This window comes from Ovis aries, chromosome 26 (genome assembly GCF_016772045.2).
Source record: "Ovis aries strain OAR_USU_Benz2616 breed Rambouillet chromosome 26, ARS-UI_Ramb_v3.0, whole genome shotgun sequence".
NCBI lineage: Eukaryota > Metazoa > Chordata > Mammalia > Artiodactyla > Bovidae > Ovis > Ovis aries.
The window spans coordinates 18,645,107-18,669,194 of NC_056079.1; the positions used below are offsets into that span (position 1 = coordinate 18,645,107).

The 24,088-nt window shown below is 42.1% G+C and overlaps 1 protein-coding gene across 35 annotated transcripts in view; it reads left to right on the plus strand.

Annotated features, from left to right (window-relative positions):
- The window catches only part of MTUS1 (microtubule associated scaffold protein 1), a 229,787-nt gene that overhangs the window by 64,109 nt on the left and 141,590 nt on the right, over positions 1-24,088 (plus strand). For 3 of the 35 annotated variants that reach the window (XM_042241359.2, XM_060407032.1, XM_060407043.1), the window contains exon 1: positions 8,668-13,434. The exons of 24 other annotated variants lie outside the window; for them this stretch is intronic. The gene's annotated coding sequence lies outside the window, so the exon portion shown is untranslated. Of the gene's footprint in view, positions 1-4,707; positions 5,029-5,614; positions 5,817-8,667; positions 13,435-24,088 lie in introns of those variants that run through there. 8 more of the 35 variants (XM_060407016.1, XM_060407027.1, XM_060407039.1 and 5 more) reach the window with 5 other exon arrangements.

Genomic DNA, 24,088 nt, shown 5'->3' on the forward strand with positions numbered 1-24,088 from the left:
CCATGCAATCAAGCTGAGATTTGTTTTACCCTGAAGGAGGAGTTTCTTTTGAAGTGGGCCTTGAGTGGGAGTGTTCCATGTAGAGGTAGTCGCGTCAGCTTTGATCTGGAAATAATTCAGTAGTGGTGCTGGGAATTCCCTGGTGGTCCAGTGGTTAAAACTTGTGCTTTCACTGCCATGCTCCTGGGTTCAATCCCTGGTTGGGGAATTAAGATCCCACAAGCTTTGTGATGTGGCAGAAACAAAACCCAAAGAACCAAGCAGTCATGCTGAAAGGTTTGGAGGCTCGTAAGAAGCTGAGCACCTCCATTTATGGATGCCTGCCTAGAAGCCTGTTCCTGAGCTGTGTGACCAGCTGGGTTGTGTGTCTTGTGCTGTCTTTGAGCTTTAGGCCCTGGCTGGAGTCTCCTAGGCTGATCAGGCCGCTGGTCCTGGAGTCCCTGCCTGATCCCTCTGGGGACTTGCCCAGTTGACTGGCTGTGGGTCTAGATGCTCCTCCTGCTCCTCCTCCTCAATCTCAGACAACCGCATCTGAAAGTCTTTGTCAGCAACGTGCCCTGGTTACTGTCATGATTTTACTCTTCTCTGAAATCACATGTCTCTTATGACTGATGTTGACAGGGTGAGGATTTAAAAGATTATGACAACAAAACTTGCACACTTAAGGGTATCTGTTCACATGTACAAATGGGCTCTTTCTATGCGACTGTCTAGCCCAGAAGAACTTCTGCCTCACAGGTGTGGTGCCACAGTTGTCAGTGTGGTGCCGTTGTGTAGACCCTTCCCCTTGTGGATTGAACATTTGAGATCTCAAATAGTCATCTGCTCAGTCACTAAGTTGGGTTCGACTCTTTGTGATCCCATGGATTGCAGCGTCCCAGGCTTCTCTTTCCTCCACTGTCTCCTGGAGTTTGGTCAAATTCATGCTCATTGAGTTGAAGATGCCATCCAACCATCTCATTCTCTGTCGTACCCTTCTCCTCCTGCCCTCAATCTTTCCCAGCATCAGGGTCTTTTCCAGTGAGTCTGCTCTTCGCTTCAAGTGGCCAAGCTTCAGGATCAGTCCTTCTAATGCATATTCAGGGTTGATCTCCTTTAGGATGGACTGGTTGGATCTCCTTGCAGTCCAAGGGACTCTCAAGAGTCTTCTCCAGCACCACAGTTTAAAAGCATCAGTTCTTCAGTGCTCACCCTTTTTTATGGCTGAACTCCCACATCTATACATGATTACTGGGAAAATCATGGCTTTGGCTGTATGGACCTTGGCATCCCAAAGTTCTAAGATACCTGATATAGACTTTTTCACCTGTTTTATAGATTAGGAAAGTTGAGACAGCAGTGAAATTAAGCCATCAGTTTGTGGTGTTATCTTTTTTTAAATTGTGGTAAAGTACGCATAACAATTCACCATTTTAACCATTCTTTTTTTTTTTCTTTTAACTTTTTATTTTATATTGGGGTATAGCTGATTAGCAGTGGTGAACAGCGAAGGGATTGAGCCACACATAAACATGTATCCATTCTCCCCCGAACCCCCTTTCCATCCAGGCTGCCACATGACATTGAGCAGAGTTCCATGTGCTGTATAGAAGGTCCTTGTTGGCTGTCCATTTTATTTATTTTGATTTTTTTAAAAATTCATTTGTTTTTAGTTGAAGGATAATTGTTTTACAGTATTGTGTTGGTTTCTGCCAAACATCGGCATGAATCAGCCGTAAGTATACCTGTTTTCCCTCGCTCTTGAACCTCCCTCCCACCTCCCTCCCCATCCCACCCCTCTAGGTTGCTACAGAGCCGCAGCCTGAGTTCCCTGAGCCATACAGCAAATTCCCATTGGCTCTCTATTTTCCACGTGGTAATGTATGTTTCCATGTTACTCTCTCTGTTCATCCCACTTAACCATTCTTAAGTATACAGTTCAGTGGCAGTATGTACATTCACAGTATTGTGTAATCATCACCCTGTCTAGTTCCAGAATTCTTCATCATCCCAAACAGAAACTTGGAAATCATTGAGGAATAATTTCTCATCCAATTTTCTCACTAGCTCCTGCTAACCTCTCTCCTACCTTCTTCTGCCTCTATGGATTTTCCTGTTTAGGTACCTCATGGAAGAGGAATCATACCATGTTTGTCGTTTTCTGTCCTTTTCATTTAGAATGTTTCCAAGGTCCATCTGTTTGCAGCATTATTAAAATTTCATTTCTTTCTATGGCCAAATGATATTCCATTGTATTTAGCTACCACATTTAGTTTATTCATTCACCTATGTATCCTTGGGTTGTTTCTACCTTTTGCTTATTATCCATAATGCTGATGTTGACATGAGTGTACAGAGATCTGTTCAAATCTCTGCCCTGGGTCCTTTTCAGTGTACGCTTTGGAGTGGAATGCGAGATTGTATGGTGATTCTGTGTTTACCTTTGGAAGAACCACCAAACTGTTTTCCACAACCACTGTGGCATTTTACTTACCCGCCAGCAACGCAGGAGGGTTCCAGTTTCTTCGCATCCTTGCCGACAGTTTCATCATGGCCATGCCAGTGGGTGTGACGTGTTAACAGCAAGTGAGCCAGCTACACATACACACGCGTGTGTGCGCGGTTGATGAGTTGCATCTGACTCTCTGCAGCCCTAGGAGGGCAGCCTGCCAGCTCCTCTGTCTGTGGGGTTCTTCAGGCAAGAATACTGGAGTGGGTTGCCATTTCCTCCTCGACAAAATCTTCCCAACCTAAGGATGGAACCCGAGTCTCTTAAGTCTCCTGCATTGCAGGTGGGCTCTTTACTACTAACAGCCATCAGGGAATTTCATACATACACATACATTTCCTGTGTGTGTGTGTGTGTGTGTGTGTGTGTGTTTTTTAATTTCCTTCCCATTTAGGTCACCACAGAGCCTTAAGTAGAACTCCCTGTACTGTGCAGCAGGTTCTCATTAGTTAGTATATTTTATGCATAGTAGTATGTGTATGTCAATCCCAGTCTCCCAATTCATCCCTTCTTTCCTTTCCCCCCTTGGTGACCATACATTGTTCTTTATGTCCGTGTCTATATTTCTGCTTTGCAAATTGGTTTATCTGTGCCATTTTTCTAGATTGCACATGTATGTTGATATGCATTTTCTTTTCTTTCTTACTTCCCTGTGTGACAGCCTCTAGGTCTATCTACATCTCTGCAAATGGTACAGCTTCATTCCTTTTTTATGACTGAGTAATATTCCGTTGTATATGCATGCCACATCTTTATCCATTCCTCTGTTGGTGGACATCTCATGGTTGTGATTTCTATTTCCCCAAAGACTCATAATGTTAAGCATCTTTTCAGGGGTCATTTGCATATCATCCTTGGAGAAATGCCTCCTTCCTTTGAATGAAAGGCCTCGGTGTTTCACAGTCCTATATTTTAGCTCTCTTGAATGTCTATGTGTATATATGTATTCTTAAGAAGATTGGACTAAAAGTGGGAAGGTTTTCTCTGTTTTAGCAGAAGATGTTGAAATATTACAAGTTTATCCTTTGAAGTAAAAATTTGCTTTTGGGATCTTCAAGTGGGTTATGCGCTCCCACACACACAGAGAAGGTAGGCCACGCCACCTGTCTGATTGGAGCAAGAAAGGCTTAAGGCCTTTAATCCCATTTAGCATTGTAAAAGGAGGAAGAGGAGGCAGGATGGAAAATGAGGTTGCCTCCCCTTTTGTTTCTCTGTGTTTTAGAAGGGAGAAAACTTTCTCCCATTTTTATTTTCCCAGCCCCTACATCTTCAGACTCTTGAGATGAAGGTGGTGATAGCCAGTGTCAAGCAGGACAAGTAACTTCTTTGATTCTCTTTCTTTTGACCTGGAATGCATTTTTTTCCCCATTGAAACAACACCCTAGCTTGTATTCAGCTTCTTGGTCTTTGCACGTGTGTTAAGGGTTAGGTCTAGCTGACCTAATAGGACTTAAATTATAAATTAAATTTGTTTCCGTTTGGGGCCAGGCTAGAATCCTCTTCCTCATGAAGAGCATCACTCTAGGAAAATTAGTTTTGAGCTAAAGTAAATTTTCGAATGAACTATAGGTGGTGGCCTGCCTATAATCCGGGGACTGCCTATACCAGCAGAGTAGCTGAAGGTTGTGTGATGAGCTGAGTGGACTTGTGGAGGAAGCATGTGTACAGGGGCCGCAGAGAGGGGAGCAGCACCGACTTGGTGCGTCTGCATCCCCCCTGCTTGGGTGGTGCTCTGGAGCCAAGTTTCTACCTCAGAAATGCCAGCTATTGATACACGTGTGCCTAGGGGTAATGTCTGTGTGCTGATTGACAAATACAGAAATATCGAGAGAGGCATAAGAGTCTTTTTGGGAGAGGGGGAGGATCTAGCCATTTTATTGAGGGGCTTTGGGTGAGGATCAAAGGGCTGGGAGGACAATGAGATCTGAAGTCCTCCTCCTGGCTGGAGTTTCCCCAGCCTCACAGTCACTGAACCTGCTGGGTTTTGATGCTTCATCAAAGTGTAGCATCTTACCCCAAGTCTGCCTTTGTGTACTGGCCCTATATACATATATATATATATATATATATGTATGTATGTATATATATGTGTATATATATATATATATATATTTTTTGGTCTCTGTTGCCTTTCACATGGACATTTAAAACTGTGTCTATTCCTTGAATTCTTTTATTCTTCTGCCTTTTTTTTTTTTTTTTTAATATTGACACCCTAGACTTTCCAAGTGACTTCCAGCAACCCAGCTTCCCTGGTGCCTCAGCAGCAAGGAACCCGACTGCCAGTGCAGGAGAAGAGTTCAGTCAGTGGGTGCGGAAGATCCCCGGGAGTAGGAAGTGGCTCCCCATCCCAGTATTCCTTCATGGGGGATCCCATGGACAGAGGAGCCTGGCAGGCTACAGTCCATGGAGTTGCAGAGTCTCAGACACGGCTGAGTATGAAGGCTCCAGCAACCTCAGAGCATCTGTCTCTACTGATCGTGGGCTAGCACGGCTCTTACGGACTCTTCCCCCATGGCCCCACTTGAGTTTGGTCTGAGGTATCAACAGTAAGCTGTTTTAAAAGTTTGGCTCAGAGATACTGATTTACCGTGATGTGTAATTGATTATTTTTTTCCCTTGGGATCTGGTTTCTAATCTTTCTATGTAATTTTACAAGGAGGAATAAATTTTCCTCTACCCTTCTAGGTTCTTCTGGCTGGTCTCAGAAGTAAACTGACATGAGACAGACAAGTAGGAGAAAATCACACAGAAGTTTAGTAACATGTATACATGGGAGGGACCCAGGAAAATGGAGCAACTCATCAAAACAGCCAAAATCCTCACCTTAAACACCATTTCAGCTAAAGAAAAAAAAGGATCTTGGGGACAATGGTTTGGGGCCTTAGAAGGGAGTAAGGCAGTTGACACAAAGATGGAAAAGCAAATGTTAGGTAAATAAATGTTTGCTGGGTCAGCAGAGACAATGGGACACAGGATTTTAACAAACAGACTGCTAGATTCCCCGTGTGCATACCTGGCTCATACCAGATTGTCTATGATGATGGCTCCCTTCCTGGAACAAGTCCTCCGTCTACATTCTTTAAATAGTCCATGTGCGTGCGTGCTTGCGTGCGTGCTCACTCGTGTCTGACTCTTTATGACGCATGGACTGTAGCCTGCCAGGCTCCTTTGTCCATGGAATTTCCCATGGCAAGAATACTGGAGTGGGTTGCTGTTTCCTTCTCCAGGCGATCTTCCTGACCAAGGGATCGAACCTGTGTCTCCTGCATTGGCAGGCGGATTCTTTACCACTGAGCCACCAGGGGCGCCCAGTCAGTGGGGGAAGGTCAGAGTTTCTTTCTGAGTCTTTTGGGCTTGATTGTTTCCATCTTGAAATAATCTTCATGCCAAAGAGAGATTTTAGGGTGGCAAAGTTTGTTCCCCTACAGCTATATACCTTTATTCCTCTTGGAGCCTTACTGGTGTCTCAGAGAATGAAGAGAAATAGTTCTCAGCCTAAGCTAACTTTTCAAATCAAGTAGGGGAAACGAGGGATTATTGTGCGCATATTTGTTGCATCTGCTTGGAACCTGACAGGATGCTCTAGTTTCTAGGAGGTAGCTTCTCTTTCTTAGGAACATGTCTTTGGAGGTTTAATCTCTTATAGATTGATTCTTTTATATGGATTAAATAGTTTTTTAATATAATCTTCAACAAGTTCCTAAGCTGCTACTTTTAAAACATTTGTTTGTTTTAAATTGTAGGATAACTGCTTTGCAGTGTTGTGTTGGTTTCTGCCATACATCAACATGAATCAGCCATACATATACACATGTCCCCTCCCTCTTGAACCCCCCACCCCATCCCTTCCTCCCCTCCACCCCATCCCACCCCTCTAGGTCATCACAGAGCACCAGGCTGCGCTCCCTGCTGCACAACGACTTCCCTTTAGCGATCTGTTTTACACAAGACAGTGTATAAGTTTCAATGCGACTCTCTCAATTTGTCCCGCCTCTCTTCCCCCAATGTGTCCACAAGTTTATTCTCTTTGTCTAAGTCTCCATTCCTACCCTGCAAATAGGTTACTTAGTACCATTTTTCTAGATTCCATATATATATATATATGTTTGTGTGTGTTAATATATGCTATTTGTTTTTCTCTTTCTGACTTAAACTTCACTCTGTATAATAGGCTCTAGGTTCATCCACCTCATTAGAACTGACTAAAATGTGCCCCTTTTTATGCTGAGCTGCTACTTTTTTTCATAGGCTTGTGTCCATTTTCCTTCCCCGGCCCTCTTCTCCCTCCGTTTCTTTGTGAAGAATCACAGGTAGTTGTGCAGTTTCAGAAACTGGAAGAACTACTTTGGTTATTCAGTAAACAATCTGAACTGTTTCTACTAGAGCCTCTTTATCATTGAGTGACACTGGATTCACAAAAAGATTGAACATAGTGTTTAGTTTTTGGCCTAGTTTCCCTTTGTAGAAAAACATAATCTGTTTCGAGACCAGTACTGAATGTACTGGTTTTCTTATCTTAATTGGCGTTGGTGATTGTAGCCAAACTTCTTCCTTGGTAGGACATCAAAAGATGAAGCTGGCCTCTTGTTCTAGGAAGCAGGTCCAGATAATTTTGTTTTAGCAGATGTGCCTGACAGTTGTAGTAAGTAAAAGTCCCTTTATTTAGCTCCACTTTGGTGTAGTCACTGGGAGATTGAGAACAATAGGGACTCGGGTTTGGATAATGCAAGTGAAATATTTACCCTTGCTCATTTGTAGCTTTGAGACACAGACTGTTTATTTAATGCGTTACATTAGTATAGACAGCCTTTAACTTTTTTTTTTTTCCTAATTATTGTATTCTTTAAGCTTGTATCTAGTTTCTGCAGACTTGGTTTCTTTTCTTTGAAGTTATGTTTGATCTTCTTAACGCAGGGTTAGTTTGTGGTACTTGTGCCATTTCACCTAAGGTGGTTAAATAAATATTGTTAAAGAGGATAAAAATTTAGGATAGGGCTTTATTCTAAATGTACCATTAAATCGTACTTTTATGAGGCAAGATGGTGGTGACTTGAAGGGGCTGGAGGCAAGAGTATTTAACCTTGGTTCTGTCTCTAAATAGTTGTATGAACTTGGAAGTCATCAGAGCTGCTAACTTGCATGATTCCTGGGGCACCATTACCACCATCTTCAGTGTAACCCTACTGTTAGTGTTGCTTTTCCACAGAATAGGTGTGAATGGTGACTCCTAAAGTTGTGTAATTGAAAGCAGCACTATAAACCATAACTTATTTTCTGTAGACCACAATTTTCTTACATACCGAATAGGCAGATTGTAAAGAATCTGCCTGCATTGAGGGAACTGTGGGTTCAATCGATGGGTCTAGAAGATTCCCTGGAGAAGGGAATGGCTACCCTCTCCAGCTTTCTTGTCTGGTGAATCCATGGGCAGAGGATCCTGGCGGGCTACAGTCCATGGGGTCCCATAGGGTTGGACATGACTGAGCAATCAACACTTTCGTTTTCAGACTGGACTCAGTGAACCCAGACACTTGAGCCAGTTATTAGTGTTTGTCAAGCCCTCTTCCATGGGCCCTGTTTACAGGGGAATAGTAAAATTACCTTCGTTCTTAAGAGTAGTCTGTTTCAAGAGAAGTTCGTCTGTTGTAGTCTTTGGATTCATGAATAAACTGCTATAAGACTTCTTGGAACGTGCTTCGGGTGTCTGAACTGAATGGTTCTATTGTTGGAATTTGAGAGGCATTTATTTAGGGACTACATTGATTGTTTTGTCAAGTCCAAATGTTCCTTGACTTACAGTGGTTCGACTTGATGGTGCAAAATAGTGTTTTCAGTAGAAGCCATATTTTGAATTTGGAGCTTTTCCTGGGCTAGGATCCTCTCTCCTGATGCTGGGCAGTGTCAGGCACCATCAGCCACGTGATCACAAGGGTAAACAACCGATACACTCACCTCTCTGTACCCAGACAGCCATTCTGTTTTTCATTTTCAGTGCAGTATCCAGTCATCTACATGAGATCGTACATTATTATAAGTTTTGTGTTAGATGGTTTTGTCCAACTGTAGGCTAATGGAAGTGTTCTGAGCAGTTTAAGGTAAGCTAGGTAAACTGTGATGTTTGGTGGGTGAGGTGTACCAAATGCATTTTCAACTTTTACTGTTTTCAACTTCCATTGGGTCTATCAGCATGAAACTCCATCATAAGTTGAGGAAGATCTATAACAGCTTTGACACTAGTTATTCATGTTTTGAAGAGCAGATATGTTGACCTAAGATTCTAAATAAAGTGAAAGTGAAGTTTCTCAGTCGTGTCCGACTCTGAGACCCCCACGGACTGTAACCTACCAGGCTTCTCTGTCCATGGGATTTTCCAGGCAAAAGTGCTGGAGTGGGTTGCCATTTCCTTCTTCAAAAAAAAAAAACCTCCCAAAAAACCTATATAAAGATGTACAAAAAAAAAATCAAAAAGACACTTCACCAAAGAGGATCTACAGACAGCAAACAGCACTTGGAAAGATATCCAGTATCACTAACCATTAATATTAATATATCAATATCACTACCCCATGGACTGTAGCCCACTAGACTCCTCTGTCCATGGGATTTTCCAGGCAAGAATACTGGAGTGGGTTGCTGTTTCCTTCTCCAAAGATTCTGAATAAATGACCTCCAAATCTTTTAATCTCAGTTTTTATGAAAAAAAAAAAAATGGTGATCAAAGAAGTACAATTTGTAAAGAATGTATTTTATTCCACTGGAATATAGATGTATCTTTAATATCTTGGTATTTAAATAAGATTCCAAAAGTAATTATAAATATTTAATGAAATGTGTAACACAAATGTATAATGTGGCAGTCTCTTCTACACCCCTGCTCCAACCTAAGGGGATGGTGATAAACTCTTGAAATTATATCCTTCTAGAACTTTCTCTTACACAAATGTTAAGTTGAAAAATTTTGAGTATTCACCTTAAGTTTAAAGGATATGAAATGCCTAAGAATTTATTAGTATAGGAAATGAGAAGTGAAATTGTAGGTTAATTAATGAAGATTATACCTTAAGTCTGAGTTTTATATTTTGATATAGATGCTTACTTACCATCTTTTCTTTAAATATTTTGTTTGTTTCCAAATCACTTGAATATTCTGGTTTCTTTAATCCAGATGCAGTCACCCAGCAACCGTGAGTGCTGATTTAATCTGACAAGTGAAAGTAACTCCTGTTTCAGACCTGGTCTGGATAGGCCAGGAAGTTGCTTATTCCACAGAACACTTTGTTTTTGTTTTGAGTTTTACTGTAAGTGATGTACAGTATAGCCAAGGAACATACACGTTTCTCTCTGTAAGGCTTAAAAAAATCTGTGATGTTTTGTTGGCAGAGAGTCCAAGGGAAATTCTTCACTTTGGGGAAAAAAAAAAAACTAGTCATTATACCCAGCCGTATTACTGCTGCAAGGCTGAGCTGGTCTTTGAATAACCATGGTCCCTTGAGAGGGTTCATTGATGGTCTGGTGTGCATTTCCTTCAGTGTGCTTGTAGTCTCTGCATTGCGATATGAAGAAGACAGTCCCTACGGTGCAGCCAAGTATTTTTTTTTTTAACTTGAATGAGAGCTTATGTTGATAGTTGTTTTTTTATTTCTGAGAAATATAGGTAAGTTGCCTTGACATGGTTAATTTGGGGCATTTAAATTAAGCAAAATGCCTGAGTTAATTATGTTTTAGAAGTGGTACTTTAAAAAAATGCTTTTTAAGTCAGATACCCTTTTTCATCTCCTTCTATTTGTGATATTTATCTTATTAAAACACCGCTATTTCAGGATAAATTCTAGAATGTGTGAAAGCCAAAGATTACTATGAACAAATGATCATATCAAAATGATCATTTTTTAGAGAAGAAAAGAGTTCAGCCCCTGTGATGCTGTGTTTTGTGTTTAACTTGCTAAATAAAAATTTCACACATTGCTTCATCAGAGTTCACGTTACCTAGTCAGTTTTTTAATATAATATATAATTTTATATATTGTAAATTTTCTATATTGTCACAACATGGTCATTTTATGTGTGTGTGTGTGTTTTTTTAACACTTACAATAGCAAAAGTATGGTAGGAGATGATTCCAAATAGTTCCTCTGTCATCTGAAGTGCCTAGATCCTTGGTTGTTTGGTCAGCTTTGCATTGTGATTCTGGTTATAACTCTGAGTCCGTGTGTGTGTGTGTGTGTGTGTGTGTGTGTGTGAGTGTGTGAGTGAGAGAGAGAGAGAGAGAGAGAGAGAGAGAGAGAAGAGGGTGGGAGGAAGGGAGGGAGGTGCGGAAGAAAGCTAGAAGTACTGAAATATTAATGATTTAAAATACTCTGAGTATGTTTAACCTGGCCATTTGACTTCCGTGCTTTCTTAGCAACAAAATAAGAGAATTATGGAAACACAGCTTGGTTGTTTATGCTGTTTGATATGTTTAAAGAATATAGAATGTCCTGAAACATAGATATTTGTAAAAGGAAAACATTAAAACATTCTATTTAGGAGAATTTCTGACTAAGCTTTCAGGAATGTGGTTTTAAGAATCTGTGAGTGTGTGGGGTCTTCCATATGCTGGTTTGAGGTTTTAGGAAATTCTTCAGCCAGAAAGTCTTGGAATAAAAGTACATTTTTGGAATAAAGGCCAGAGATCTGAATTCTTGAAGCTCAGGAGGTTGTTAACAGGCTTTGTGTTGACTCTTCTAGCAGATTCTTCTTCAGTGGTGGTGTCCTTATCCTAATCAGCCAGGGCTTCACTCTCTCTGCCCCTCTTGCAAGTGTTGTTTAGTTGCTAAACTGTGTCCAACTCTTCTGCTTCCCCATGGACTGTAGCCACCAGCTCCTCTGTCCATTGGATTTCCTGCAAGTGTGGATTTACCTGTAAAAGACTAACTATGCCATAGTCCTTTCATATCTGTGGAAGATTGCTTTCAGGACCCGAAGACACCAAATCTGTGGATGCTCCAGTCCCTTGTATAAAATGGGGTAGTATTTGCATGTAACCTATGCACATGCTCTCATATATTTCATGTCGTCTCTAGATTACTTATAATATCTAAAATAATGTAAATGCTGTGTAAATAGCTGTACATAGAATATTAATGCTATGTAAATGTTATATACATAGAATATTAATGCTATGTAAAAAATTGCCAATGGGTAGCACATTCAAAGTTTGCTTTTTTGAAACTTTCTGGAATTGTTTTCCAATATTTATCTGCTGTTGATTGAATCCATGGATTTAGATTCCACAGATATGGAGGGCCAACTGTATCGTGTAGTAATAAGTATAGAATAGTCTGTTTTCAGATGTCAGTTCTCATTAAGATGTGACCATAGATTTAAAATTATTTAACCACAAGGCTCAAACAGACTATCAGTGAATTGTTTAATCTTTATTTATTAGTGTAAAAATGGTTTGTTTGTTTGTTTTCCCCTTGGGATACTTTAATTTTTATGGTGTGTTTCATGTCCATTTTGAGTGCCATCTGTTTACTCTGTTACCTGCTGAGAGTCTTATTACTGGGGTTATTTGAGGATCTTCTGTTACGACAGTTGGGAATACTATTAATAGATCCTTCCTATAAACATGTTCTAATCAATGAAATAGAAGATCTTAAAGATATTTTAAATACAGACGTCATATGGTTTTGGGCATGGATGGGGGATGAGGTGATATATTTTTGTTGAAGTAGTTTTATTTTATCAAGGCATAAACAAAGTTTCACTGGTAGCTTTTACTATTGAGTAGTATTTTCACTTAAAAATTCTAAAGTTGAGTTGATTTAGAAAGAAATGAATTAATTTTCCTTGAGTGATTAAGCAATATGTCCCTGTGCCCAATACCATATTCATTGTAACTTAGATCTTTTATTCATTCTGTGAATCTCTCCTTTATTTGTTGCTTGGAATGGTTAAAAAGCTTTTTTGCAGTTAGTGCTCCCAGAATCAATATCCTAAACTCATGTCAGCTTATTTAAAGGAAAATAGAATATTATAAAATACTTAGAAAATTTATACTGAAAGCTGAAATCTTTTTTTGCATCCTCCCAGTTTTATTTGTGCAGTTTTTCAATATATTTGCTGTGGCTTCCATCTTAAAAATATGAGCACAAATGAAGTAGTCTTTTAAGCTCATGTGTGTGTTTGCAGTCACGTAATTGGGTGCTTACTGTGCGCCAGGCTCTCTGCTGCAGAAAGCACAGAGGTGAACCTTTTTAAACTCCGTCTGGCTTTTTGTCCCCTTTTCATCCCGACACTGCTGTGCTGGTTCAGGTCCCTCCCAATATATCCTGCTCTCGCTCTTTGCTCACAGGGACATCTTCCCCTCTCCAGCCAAACCAAAGTATTAGTGTCTTCTTAACAGCTTTGGCAGACTCGCACCATTCCCAGAATAGAATTCAAACTGTGGAACATTCCCAGTGGCTGGTCTTCACCCTTTCCATCTGCAGCCACTTTGAGCTTTGTAGCCTTCCCAGTCTCTCCAGCCCTTTCCTACTTTAGAGCCAGTTGGATTCCTTCCGCTGCATTGCCTGTCTTTCCATTTATACTTGATAGTTTCCCCCAGCTCCACTAGGCAAACAGATCTCTCAGCTGTGGTCTGTTCATCCTTCTGATGTATTGGTCTGTTGATCTTTTCTTTAGGAAGGCACTCATCTTGTTGTTACATCTCATGTCCCAGACAAACGCCCACAGTCAAGTCTACAGCAGCCCCAGACCCTGACTGCCCAGCACGTGGGAGACAGGAAAGGCATATTTCAAATAATATCCCTGATTGTATTCATCTTGTGATTTTAGTGGTCTTCAACTTTGGATTGCATACAAATTGTAGTCCAGGATCCAAAAGTACACCTGCCCTGAATCATGCTTCAAGTGGACCATTCAAGGAGTTTGATTCATCGAAAAGCAAAACCAGACTGAAAGTAAGCTTGATAGACCATCTTTAAGAAAACAAATTAAAATTTTCAGTTACATCAGGGTAGTTCAGAGTGGTCCACAAGCTTTCCTTAAAGTCTACAAGCCCACCTCCATAGTTGTCAGAGCAATTACATCTATGTGGTAACATAGATGCTTCTCTGGTGGCTCAGACGGTAAAGTGTCTGCCTGCAGAGCAGAGGTCTGAGTTCGATCCCTGGGTGGGGAAGATCCCCTGGAGAAGGAAATGGCAATCCACTCCAGTACTCTTGCCTGGAAAATTCCATGGACTGAGGAGCCTGGTAGGCTACAGTCCATGGGGTTGCAAAGAGTTGGACACGATTGAGTGATTTCACTTTCATGTCAACAGTGAAGATCTCCCCTCGAGAACTTCTCCCCAGAGTCTAGCAAGATACTCTCAGAAAGGATCTGAGATTGAGACCTCCTGGCTTCTAGAAAACCTGGTCGTTTAAATACAGATCTAGTCCCTGGGTAGTGACAAGTAGAGCACTGGGTCTGTGGTTAAATCTGACAGAGGTGGCTGTTTGTCCGGCACTCTCCACTTTTCCCCATCTTTTATGTTTATAGGATTTTTAGCCAGGTGTATGTACCCTGTATTGGTGTCCATGCCTCAGCCTGCCTTATGGGCAGGTGTGGCTGGATGGTCAGGTTTTGGCCACTGACTTCAGTGTGCTGTGTTATCTGGACTTAACTTTTCGTGTTTATTGCCTCTGGACCCTTTTGTCCTATTCAAGGAAACACAGATAATGCCATTTGGGGCCTAGGTTGAGGTCACGCACAGGAGAGGAATGAGAAAGGTCCCTAACAGGTGGGTCTCTTGACCCTGGACAACCTATGCAGACTTTTGTCTGAGACAGAAATAAACTTGTCTTTTGCCACTTATTTGAGGTTTTCTGTCTGCTATGGCTGGACTTTGAATCCTAAATCCTATTGTATACTTTATGAGTCTGGGCAAGGAGTGTTTAGACAGGGGAAGTAGGAACTGCCAGGAACCATTGTACATTCTCTGGAGGGGCAGAGATTTGGTTGATTATAGCTTAAGAGGATTTAAATGTCAGATTAGTGTTAAGATTCCACAGGTCATTTTTAAGGTCTCTTCTAACCCTGAGAGTCAGTGACTTTGAAGTGTTGAGCTTTGCTTTAATAAATTATGGTATTTGTTCATTTCTAAGACATATATTTTTGCATTTTAATGGTTCTGATGCAAGGATGTGTTTTATAAGAGGGACTTTATTTATTTGACTGCACTGGGTCTCTGTTTCCGAGTACAGGCTTTCTCTAGATGTGGTGAGCGGGGGCAACTCTAGTTGTGGTGGCTTCTCTTGTTGCAGAGTGTGGGCTGTAGACACTCGGGCCTCAGGAATCACAGCACGTGGGCTCAGGAGTTGCGGTGCACAGGCTTTCGCTGCCCTCGGTATGTGACATCTCCCCAGACCAGGGATTGGACCGTGACCCCTGCATTTGCAGATGGATTCTTTGCCACTGTAGGGGAACCTACAGCGTGTCTGGGAATGTAGGGAAGTCCGGGGTACTCTTGGCTTTGAAATGTAGTTAGAACAGAACCTGACATTTGACCTTGATGGTCTTTAGGTGTCCTTAAGAGTGGCTGAGTTAGCAGGACAATGTTGAAGCGTGACTGCTGGCTTAAGGCGAACAGAGACACTGTCAGGATAGTGCAGCCGCAAAGTCACTAGTTTTAGGTTCAGGAAGAGGCCCCTTGCAGCTCAAGTTTGGGTTTCTTCTTGGAGTCCTGTCTGTAGTCTCACTGGCTTCTTCTGATGCTCAGCTGCAGAAAAGCCAAGCTGTTGGGGGTTTTAAAAGGAACTAAGACAGCAGCCTTGTTTGATAAGAGGCTTCTTAATGGAAGGAGAAAAGAAGATAAATAGAAAGGGTTCAAAATAATTATTTTACCTAACAGAGGACGAGATGGTTGGATGACATAACTGACTCGACGGACATGAGTCTGAGCAAGCTCTGGGAGATTGTGAAGGACTGGCATGCTGTAGTTCATGGGGTCTCAAAGAGTTGGAAACAAGTGAACAACAAACTCCTTAACTTTTTATCAAATGTTGAGAGTTTAGGAAGATAAGTAGTGCTCAGAGGCTTATGTAAAAGAACAGCCTACTCTGTTCTCAGAGACAGTCATGTTTCTTCTCTCCACTGTTTCTTGTGTTTCCTTTCATCTCTTAAATCAAAATAACTATGAATAGTATCTCTGTGATCCAACTGGCATTTTATGATGTTTCTTTTTGTTTGTTTGTTTTATAAAATAAAATTACATTTTTATAAAGAAAAAACTCAATATTGAAGGCTCAGACATTTGGGGGATACTGGAAGGGTATTTGTCCCACTTCTTCCTCCCATCATTTGTGAAGGTAGGGTGAAGGAAGAGCGGGCAGGGAGACTTTCCTGCCTGAAGGTCTCTCTTCAGGGGCTGTCTGGTTGCTAGTTGGTTTGTCTTTGTGTGCCCCTTGCCTGCCTTCAGCACCCTTGCCCAAGTCCTCTGCTATGCAGTGGGCAACAGGGCACGCCAGCTGGCAAAGAGGCAGGTGATGATGGTGGAGGCAACAAAGAACGGCCACGTGCTGGTGGGCCAGCCCAGAGGGAAGTGGGTGATGTTTCTTTTTGTTTGTTTGTTTTTAGTTTTAATATCTGACAGAAACAGCTCACATCCTTCAAAACACTCTCACATTTCTCTCAGTTCAGTTTCTCAGTTGGTGCCAACTTCCCAAAGCTGATTAGCTCTGTTTTCCCATAGACATCCTTGTCAGACCGCTGACTTCCTGCTGCCCTGGAGGACACAGCCGTCACCTGGGCTTTTCCTGGGAGTGCTTCCTTTTTCTCCTCTTGGACTTTCTGTTTCCTCCATGATACCCCTCTTTGGTTTAATTCCTCACGTTGGCAGCATTCCGCCTCTTGTAGATTTCCTGAGAAAACATGCAGGAGAGAGAAGCGTGAGGCTTTGTGTGCCTAAAGACCCTTTTATTCACACTCAAGCTGGATTCGTGGCTTGGCAGGATTGGAATTCCTATTTGAACATTTCTCTCAGAACTTTGAAGATATCCCTTCATTTGCCTTCTGGCTTTCAGTATTAATGTGGTAAAGTCTGCTATTCTGATACCTGGTCTTCTGTAAGTACTTTTTAAAAAAATATTATTTATTTATTTTAATTGGAGAATAATTACCTTACAATATTGTGATGGTTTTTGCCATCCATCAGTATGCATCAGCCATAGGATGTATTTGTCCCCGCCATCCTGTACCTTCCCACCTTCCTCCCCATCCCATGCCTCTCGGTCGTCACAGAGCGCCAGCTTTGGTTGCCCTGGGTCGTACATCAAGCTCCCCCTGGCAGTTTTGCACGCGGTATTGTGTATGTGTGAGTGCTTTTCTCATGAACCACCCCACCTTTCTCTTCTCCCACAGAGTCCAAAAGTCTGTTCTGTACCTTTGTGTCTCCTCTGCTGCCCTGCACTTAGAGTCGTCGGTAACCATCTTTCTAGACTCCATATATATGTGTGAATATACGATATTTGTCTTTCTCTTTCTGACTTACTTCACACTGTATAATAGGCTCTAGGTTCATCCACCTCATTCGAACTGACTCAAATGTGTTCCGTTAAGTCCTTTTCATAGCATGGAGTGAAGCCACAGGCATGACCCCAGACTGTCTAGGGTTGCCTCCTTCTAACTACACGACTACGGCAAGTTATGTAACTCTCCGTGCCTCAGTTTCCTCACCTGCGAAGTGAGGATAATAGTACTTGATGCCTCTGAAAGCTTGTTTGTGGATTATACAAGAAGTATGTATGGTGCTTGGAACTGCTGTTTGCGTGTAAGAGTCGTATAGTGGCTGCTATTTGTCACTAAAATCTAACTTTTCTGAAACATCAGTGACATGCAGTGATCAAGTCTTGTTCATTTATTGTGTAGAACAAACAGTGTACCTCTTCAATCTGGAGGCTTTAGTTCATCAGCTCTGGGAAGAATTTGTATTATTTCTTTAATTATATTTTACTACAAAATTTTTCTTTTCCCTCTTATAATACTATGAGTTGAATGCTGGATCACTTGGATGAATCTTTAATTTAAAAAAAATCCTTTTGCATTTTTGTGAAAATTTCTGAGTTAGTTTACATTTCTGAGCTAGTTTGTTAGATTATATCTTCTGAATTTTTTTATTATGACTTTCACATTGATTTCTGAGCATTCTTATATATCCTTATATTTTTAAAAATAATCACAGTGTTAGCATGGATATATATTTCAGGCTATTAATTACAGATTTTCTAATTTTCTAATTTTCTCTTGCCAGCATAGCGTCAATTTCCTCTGATAATTTTTTTTTATTATTTGTTTTTCTTTTATATCAAAATGTCCTCAAATATTGAGTTGATGTTCAGCTTCCTTTTTAAGGTTGATCGTCTCAAAAAACTCAGAAAACTGTCTTTGGGGCAGGCTTTACCCTGGGAGGCATGATAATGTGAAACCTTTGGTGTCAGTATCTCTAGGTCTTTTTCTCTGTTGTTTCCAAGCATTGTTCTCTTGCAAAGAACAATCTTATCCTTTGCCTGGGCTGTTTAAGCCTGGTGATGATAAGCTTTGTATGGAGCTGTGGACAGGAAGTGCATTGGTAGTCCTACCATTTTACAGGAAAAATTTCACTAAACTTCCTTGTTTGCACCCACCATGCCTTATCCTCACCCTCTTCTGGGTCTAGTGGCTCTAAATGGGGGTGTTTCACCCATTTCTTCTAAGATCATATGGCTGTTGCCAGAGTCAGGACGATTGTCTAAATGTACAGGGTAGAGGTGGGGACCTGGGTGGAGGAGGTGTTTAGTGAATCCTTATAGAGAATTATAATTCCTTATAGCTCACTCATTGGAAAAGATCCTGATGCTGGGAAAGATTGAAGGCAAAAGGAGAAGGGGGCGGCAGAAGATGAGATGGTTAGAGAGCACCACCCACTCAATGGACACGAATGTGAGCAAACTCTGGAAGATAGTGAAGGACAGGGAAGCCTGGTGTACTGTGGCCCATGGGGTCACAAAGAGTCAGACACGATTTAGTGATTGAACAACAGAGAACTACAGATAGTCTCCCTATCACAAGCACCGCCTGCCCACCTTCTGTTGTCTGCGTGTCTAGTTCCTGGGTCCCTCTGGGTTTGTGCAGCCTGTCTGCCTTGCACCCTGCAGTATGTTCTTTGCAAACTTGTTTGGCTTCTCTGTACTCTAGTAAGTCGTTTCTGCCCTCAGATATTGAGGTTTGTGATTAACGTGTCACATAATAGTGGATTTTTTGTTATTCTTATTTTTCCCTTTGCAGGTAAACAAATATTTTTAAAATTGATTATAATGATTTCAGATTAGAAAAAGAGTAAGCGTCCTGTATCAAAGTCACGTGTCTTCATATGTGGAAGGATGACTTTGTATTTTATGGAGAATGGGGGAAAGTACTACTTGTGTTCATTTTTACTTACACAATGAAACGTTCTTGTCAATGTTGCTTTGCTCATTGGCACTTTTACCATAACTTTCTGTGTCACTTTTGTGTGATGGTGTGTGTGCATTGCTTTTGCTACCATCATCCTCAAGGTTAAGTTTGGCATTTGACTCTTTTATATCTGCTTGTGAGTTTTAGATGAAAAGACTTTGAAGCTTTGAGCTTAAATAGGAGTCTGTTCTTTTGATTTTTTATTGTTAAATTTATATGCATTGAAATTCTAAACTGAGGTATTAACCACAATATTTATAATAAAAAAGGTAAATCTCTTTCCACTGTTGCTAGAATTGTTAGTTGAATTGTTAGTTGCTACCTGGGTTAACTTTCCCAAAGGTAAAGATAGTTTTGGATTTAAACCAAGATCTTTACCTCAAATCATTTCTTTTCACTGCTACTCATCCTTGAAGTGAAGGACAGTTTAAACTTTTGCTGCCTTTACAAGCAGGGGGAGAAACATCTGGAGGAGCTATAATCTTTCTTGTCACTGGCTGTGCACCTGGAGTGCAGGTGTGTGTGGAAGGGGCAGCGAGGATAGATTGTCACCATCTGGGCAACAGGGAGCACTTTGAGTGGATGGGTGAAGAGTCATTATTTTGCCCATTAGAGAGAAAAGGTATACTTATCTGGAGGCTGTGGCTATGGAGGAGGATTTGTGTTGCTGGCATGGGCTTCCCTGGTGGCTCAGATGGCTTGATCCCTGTGTTGGGAAGATCCCCTGGAGAAGGGAATAGCAACCCTCTCTAGTATTCTTGCCTGGAGAATCCCATGAACAGGAGAGCCTGGTGGGCTATAGTCCATGGGGTTGCAAGAGTTGGACACAACTTAGGGCAATGCTTATGCTCCAGGAAGGGTTAAAATGCCATCCCTAGGCTGCCTGGGAACCCAGTCATCATTTATGGGTGTGTGTGTTTAAAACAATGGAAACTGTGTTCTGAATTCCATACAACCAACCTGGAAAAGGACTTCAGTGATGCACTGTTTTTCTAGAACAGACTTGTAGTAGTTTGTAACAAAAGCAACACAAACTACTTGGCTTAAATTGATAGAAACCTATTCTCAGAGCTCTGAAGGCCAGAAATTCAAAGTCAAGGTGTCCGCAGGACCTGCCCACCCGAAGCTCTTGAGGGAGGGTGCATCTTTGCCGCTTCTAGCTCTGGGTAGCCTCGCTTGCTCGTCAATGTAAGTCTATAGTCTCTGCCTCCACTTCACGTGGCCCTCTTCCCCCTGTATCTCTGTTCCTTTAAATGGCATTTCTCTCTCTTTGCGTGCTCCTTCTCTTATATGGACTGATGTTGAATTAGGGCCCACACGAATGACTTTAATCTTAACTTGATCACATTCATAAAGACCCTATTTCCAAATAATGCCCATTCATAAGTCTCTTTTTGAGACACGCAATGAAACCTGTAACAGCAGTTTAATAACAGGAGTTGCTGTTGGGTCTGCTCCAACAGACTAAGTCAATCAAGCTTCCCAGAGAAAAGGAAAATATTTTTCTAAAGCATGTGATCTTAAAGAGTGGGCTGAACAACCATAATATCAAAAAGACCAATTGAAAAATGGGCAAAGGACTTGAATAGACATTTCTCTAAAGAAAATAAACAAACAGTCAGTATGCATGTGAAAAGATGCTCCATGTCGTGAGTCATTAGGCAAATACAATTCAGAGCCACAGTGATATATCACTTCATACCCAATAGGATGGCCATTATATCTTTAAAAAGTAAAAAGAACAAAGGAATATGTTTTGGTGAAAATGTAAGTAAATTGGAACTCTTCATTGCTGGTGAGAATGAAAAATGGTACAGATGTTGTGGAAAACAGTTCTGATTCCTCAAAAAGTTAAATGTAGAATTACCATGTAAGCCAGCAGTTCCACTTGGTATATACTCAACAGAACTGCAGACAGGGTCTCAAAGGAAGAGATCTTCTGTATGCCATGTTCCTGGCAATATTGTCCACAGTGGTCAAAGGGTGGAGGCAACCCAAGTGTCCATCCTTGGATACCTGGATAAATAAATTGTGGCTTATAAGTACAGTGGTATATTATTCAGCCTTAAAAAAGACAAGGAAATTTTGACACATTTTGCAACAGTGTTGAACCTTGAAGACAGTGTGCTAAGTGACTCAGTTCAGTTCAGTTCAGTCGCTCAGTTGTGTCCGACTCTTTGCGACCCCATGAATCGCAGCACACCAGGCCTCCCTGTCCATCACCAACTCCCGGAGTTCACTCAGACTCACGTCCATCGAGCCAGTGATGCCATCCAGCCATCTCATCCTCTGTCGTCCCCTTCTCCTCCTGCCCCCAATCCCTCCCAGCATCAAAGTATTTTCCAATGAGTCACCTCTCCGCATGAGGTGGCCAAAGTATTGGAGTTTCAGCTTTAGCATCATTCCTTCCAAAGAAATCCCAGGATTGATCTCCTTCAGAATGGACTGGTTGGATCTCCTTGCAGTCCAAGGGACTCTCAAGAGTCTTCTCCAACACCACAGTTCAAAAGCATCAATTCTTCAGTGCTCAGCCTTCTTCACAGTCCAATTCTCACATCCATACATGACTACTGGAAAACCAATAGCCTTGACTAGACTCAAGCTGGTCACAAAATGACAAGTGTAGTGTGATTCCTCTTCTATAAGATACCTAGAGTAGTCAGATTCATAGATAATAGAACGCTGGTCACCAGTGGTGGGTGGTGTGGGGAGAAGAGAATGGGGAGTGAGTGTTTAATGGGCACAGAGTCTCAGTTGGGAAAGATGAAAACATTCTGGAGTGGGGTTGCACAGTGTTGTAAGTATACTTAATGCTGTGTGTCCGTGTAGCCCACCAGGCTCCTCGGCCCATGGGACTCTCCAGGCAAGAATACAGGAGTGGGTTGCTACTTCCTTCTCCAGGGGATCTTCCCAACCCAGGGATCGAACTCACATCCCTCCCATCTCTTGCACTGGCTGGTGAGTTCTTTACCACTGAGCCACCAGTGAAGCCCACTTATCGCTATATAACTGTACAATTAAGGGAAAATGCTGTGCATATTATACCACTGTTTTAAAAAGTGGACCTTGTAGAGTCACAGATTTAAGCTGGGAACTAAAAGAAAAATAAAACTGGGTAGCAATTCACTGAACTGTCCAGTAAGGAACACCTCTATTCTTGAGCTGGGTTCTGGACCAATGGAGGAGTATGGCAGAGTCAGGTCAACTGGCCTTTAAACTATCAAATCACCCTTGTTAAAAGTCTTTCGGGAGGTCAAGTTCCCACATGAGATAAGTGAGTGAAAGTCAGTCAGTTGTGTCCGACTCTGTGACCCCATGGACTGTAGCCTGCCAGCCTCCTCTGTCCATGAAATTCTCCAGGCAAAAATACTGGAATGCATTGCCATCCCCTCCTCCAGGGCATCGTCCCAACCCATGGAGTGAACCTGGGTCTCCCCTGTGGCAGGCAGATTCTTTACCATTTGAGCCACCAGGGAAACCTGAAGAGGGGTCCTAACAGCCCCCAGAATTCGGTTCTCCTGGTCACTGTAGGGCTGTCCTGGAGAGGGGGGTCCTGTGCTCCCCACAGGCCAGCTAACTCCCAGGAGACAGTGGGCAGAGCTCAGCCAAGCCTGTGCCATCTGCTTGTCCCCATTTCTCCAGGCAGATATAGTACTGTCCATCCTCAGGGCAGGATGAAGGTAAAGGTCAGATGGACGCCGAGGATAGACTGAGTTCCCATGTGAAGGGAACAGATTCCCCTCCAGCCTCTCTGCTTCTGGGTCTCTTCACACATTGTACTTTGAATCTAACCCATGGTTAACCAGGGCCTTGCTTGTACCCTCAAGGGGCTGCTCCCCAGTGAAACCTCTCTCCCTTTGGGTACTTTTCTAGCACATCTGGGCATCTGGGCAGAGAATCTGGAGCCTCTGATGGATGCATTAATTACATCGACTCTGGCCGCTCTGTACCTGGGGCTTAATTTTACTTTCCTCTTTCTAATCTCAGATGGTATAAAGCCATGTTGTCCCACAAAGTACAGTGAGTTCCCATGACAGAGTTAAATTGCCAGTAACATGTGTGTGTGTGTGTGTGTGCGCGCGCGCACGTGCTTAGTCGTGTCTGACTCTTTGTGACCCCATGGACTATAGCCCACTAGGCTCCTCTGTCCAGGGGATTTCTCAGGCAGGAATACTGGAGTGGGTTGCCATGCCCTCCTCCGGGGGATCTTACTGACCCAGAGATTGAACGCACATCTCTTGTGTCTCCTGCATCACAGGCAGATTATTTACAACTGGGCCACCTGGGAAGGCTGCCAATAATATAGTGACGATGCTTAAATTTTATTATAAACCTCTACCACTGTCATGATTCTAGAGGAAAGTTAATTGTAGAATTGCCTAACTTTACAAGTTAAAGTTCAAATATGTTACAGAAGTGAAAGTTCAAAGTCAAATTTTCATGGCCCTTTCTTATATTCATTAACTCAACAGTTTGTTTATTGAAAATCCACTCTGTGTACTCTTCCAAGTATTGGGGATATTTTGGTGAATAAACCAGACCCAAGGGAGAAGAAATCCTGTCCTTCTAGAGCTTTCTTTCCAGAGACTTTGAATTAAAAGACCAGAATTCAGTTTCAGTAAATATCCTTACCGGTATCTGGGGCTTCCTAGGTGGCTCTAGTGGTCAAGAACCCGCCTGCCAATGCAGGAGATACAGGTTCAATCCCTGGGTCAGGAAGATATCCCAGAGGAGGGCATGGCAACCCACTCCAGTGTTCTTTCCTGGAGAATCCCATGGACTGAGGAGCCTGGCGGGCTACAGTCCATGGGGTTGCAAAGAGTCAGACATGACTGAAGCAACGTAGCACACCAGTATCTTACTCAGGTTCTGTCAGGCTAAAGTGGTCTCAGAATCTAGATGGACTTCATGTTCTTCCAGAAAACACAGCCTGAGTTCTTCATCGGAAGGGCTGTCATCACTGCCAAGTTGTGAGTTCAGCAGCCAGAGTGTGAAGGGCACACAAGTGACCCGGTATCATCTTGTCCCTTTTTCCCCTTCCCAAACTACCACATTCTGAAAACAACCCAATCGCCTAACCCTGAAATAGTAATACAGGGAAAGTTTATCTGATCTATAGTTTCTAAAATGTTTCTGAAGGTCACT